This window comes from Nipponia nippon, unplaced genomic scaffold, assembly GCF_047370975.1.
Source record: "Nipponia nippon isolate SJK-2023a ecotype South Korea unplaced genomic scaffold, ASM4737097v1 scaffold_2, whole genome shotgun sequence".
Classification (NCBI taxonomy): Eukaryota; Metazoa; Chordata; class Aves; order Pelecaniformes; family Threskiornithidae; genus Nipponia; species Nipponia nippon.
This window is the reverse complement of record NW_028262336.1, coordinates 107,232,656-107,236,265: the sequence shown is the minus strand read 5'-3', so window position 1 is coordinate 107,236,265 and position 3,610 is coordinate 107,232,656.

Sequence of the window (3,610 nt, the reverse complement as noted above, 5' to 3'; positions counted from 1 at the left end):
AAAAAATAACTCCTGAGGACAGTACTAACTTTTATTTACCAGTCTACAAGTGGTTGTTCCTTGGCAAGATAACAGAAAACAGGACCTAACTGCCTTACAGCTGCATTAATTTCTTTGAGATTCATACATAGATTTTTTTTGGCCGTTACCATCTCTGTATTCATCTTCCTGGAAAATAAAATCACAACTGGTGCATTTATCAGGGGAGATTTGTATTGCAGATTGAAACACAGGCAGACCATGCACTGCAGCTAAAAATAGCAATACTTTTCTACTATTCATCCCCCTTCCCCAGAGAGTCAGTGTATCTATACGTGCTAGCTATAGTCTTCATATAATATATATAGATTAAGGGAAAGGACTTTCGTCTCATTTGGTCTGTACTACCAATTTCAGGACATATCCTTGTGGAGAGGTGTTTCTCCCAGGGTTGGAAGTCCTTGGTGAGAGAAGGCCAGAACATTCTATGCAACGTGTAAATCTATATTAATCTTGTAAGATTTAAGTAATATGTGAGCTCTGCAGAATGGTGAATGTCTCTTTGTACACATAAAGTCACTACTTAGAACCGCAAGACCCGAGCAGTGTTATTACAATATTTTTAAGGTACTAAAAGTCAAGTGAAACTTCCTGTGTAAGCAACAGAGCCCAGACTGAAATAAAAATTAAATAATGAAGCTCTCAGAATGACCCTTGAAAGCAGTCAATTCAGTTTTCATTGCATCAAGTTTTATGAGGCATAGGCATCCGGGCAGCGTGGGTAAGCACATGCTTGGGGGAGCATTTATGGGACTGAGGCACTTGCAAGGAAGAACAATTCCCTGTTATTAGTTATGTTTTCATAACCACCTTAGCTTTATTTTGACTTTATTGCATATGAGCTGCCTACCTGTTATAAATAGAAGAATCAAGCTCCTAGAAAAGGAGTAAAGCGAAACTTTCAGCAGACTTTTACCTTTTTTTTTTTTAAGATTTACTAAAGAAATCTCCAGAAAATGTTTTAGAAGCTCCAGCTCATAGACCATTCTGAAGTGTTATCAAACAAAAGGAGTTTGGAGCAATGAGGAAGATCCAGAAAGGGAGGAAAAACCCCAAGTGCATGGGCACATCACTGAAAATAAAGAGGAGCCTGAAGAGTTAACATTTCTCAGCTGAGATGACGAGACTGAATATGTGCTTCGGGCCCACCCAGACTGTGAAATACGATGGATATATTTGAATCACCACGAAGGCAGGAAGTCAAGTCCAATAATAAGGTCATTGTACCCTGGCAATGAGCCCAACTGTGAGGTTTCGACCCAAGTATTCACACAGCACATACTTCAGCGTGGGATTCCGTCTGAAGAAATCTAAATTTCCATTTAGGTATCAGAAGATCCTTTCAGTTAGTGACCCAGTCGACCTACTTTCCAGTACTGACCAACCCACTTGGTGCCTTAATTTGATAGACATTGTCCTGCTTGGCCTGAACAGTCCCTGGAGCCTCCTGGGTTTAGTATGCACCTGGTGACAGCAGAGCAGGAGTCCAGGGGCAGAGGAGCTATAGCAGCGTGCTGGTTCGTATTGGTGGTTTCTCTGCTCGTAGTTGTGGGGGTGAAGTAGGTTCTGGCTGCTGTAGGTGCTATGGGAAGTACATCTCCTCAGACAGAGCAGCACTATGGGTACACCCAGGCTATTACGAAGGTTGGGGATGCCAGGGAAGGAGCAAAGCAGCCCCACTGTTGGTGGTCGCATGCTGGGGCAGAAGTCAGATGGGAGCACCCCAGCGAGGCTGCTCTGCCACCTAAAATACATGTTGCCTCTGCAAACAGAGGTGCTGCCAGCTACCTGTCGTCCAGATCTCATGTGGCTGCCCTGGAGAGCCCTGCAGAGGAAATTTCCTCCCCTGCACCCTCTCCTGACATACCAACTGATGCACCTCTGTAGCAACCCATGTGCGTGGCACTGGCTAAATAGTGGGGATGGGAAGGGAATTTGGTCTTGACTACACCTCTCTGGGCACTTCCCTAGGATAACATAGACACTACTTGTCATGTTTTCCTCTCCTTGACAAAATCTTCACTTAAAGTCATTCTTTCTCTTGAACTTTGGGATAAAGTTGATCTTTATATAGCTTTGCTCTCCACCCAAATTTGATTTAAAGAGACAGAAGGATACTTTTCCACATCCATTGGTAATCTGCTCCAACAGATTATTATTTAAAGTATGTCATTTATTAAAATAAAAAAATTAATTCAAATTTGTGTTTTCTGGGTTTCCACTTGCAGTAACTGAATTGCCTATGAATATGAAAGAAGAAAGCTTTTTCTGACTAAAATGTCTCAAAAGTCTGATTCTCATTGTTAATACTTAAAAGCTACTTGCTTTTTGCAACACTACTACTCTTTTTTCTATAAATTGTAAACTCTGATGGCCCTGCCCTCCTCTGATAAGATGTAAATAATGAAAGACAAATTGTTAAAAAGCAAAAAAGGAGGAATTATACACAGAATCAGAGATCACAGAATCACAGACCCACAGAAAAATTGAGGTTGGAAGGCACCTTTGGAAATCATCTAGTCCAACATCTGAGCTCAAAGCGGGGATCAGCTAGAGCAGGTCTTTCAGGGTCATGTCCATCTTGGTTTTGAACATGTCCCAGGGATGCAGACTCCACAACATCTCTGGGTTACCCCTTCCAGTGTTTGATCACTGTACAGTTAAGAATTTTTTTTCTTATGTTTAAACAGAATTTCCTGTATTGAAACTTGTGCCCATGTGTTGTGGTTTAGTCCCAGCCAGCAACTAAGCACCACACAGCTGCTCACTCACCCTCCCCCTCGGTAGGATGGGGAGAGAATCGGAAGGGTAAAAGTGAGAAAACTCGTGGGTTGAGATAAGAACAGTTTAATAACTGAAATAAAATATTATTATTATAATAATAGTGAAAATGAAAACAAAACAAAAATAAAAGGAACAAAACCCAGGAAAAACAAGTGATGCAACTGCTCACCACCCGCTGACAGATGTCCAGCCTGTCCCTGAGCACTGATCACTGCCCCTCAGCCAACTCCCCCCAGTTTATATACTGAGCATGACGGCATATGGTATGGAATAGCCCTTTGGCCAGTTTGGATCAGTTGTCTTGGCTGTGCCCCCTCCCAGCTTCTTGTGCACCTGGCAGAGCAGGGGAAGCTGAAGAGTCCTTGACCAGTGTACGCACTGTTTAGCAACAACTAAAACATCAGTGTGTTATCAACATTATTCTCAGACTAAATCCAAAACACAGCACTATACCAGCTACTAGGAAGAAAATTTAACTCCATCTCAGCCGAAACCAGGACACCATGGTCTCCTGTCCTGTCATCAGGCACCACAGAGAAAAGTCTGGCTCTACTTTCTTTACTGCCTGCCATCAGGTACTTACACATGCTGGTAAGATCCTCCCTGAGACTTCTCTTCTCCAGGCTGAACAGTCCCAGCTATCTAAGCCTCTCCTCACATGTCAGATGCTCCAGTCCCTGAAACATCTCCATGAACATCTTTCTTGGACACAGTTCGGTATGTACATGTCTCTCCTGTGCTGGGGAACCCAGACGTGGACCCAGCCCTCCAGATGTGTCTCACCAGG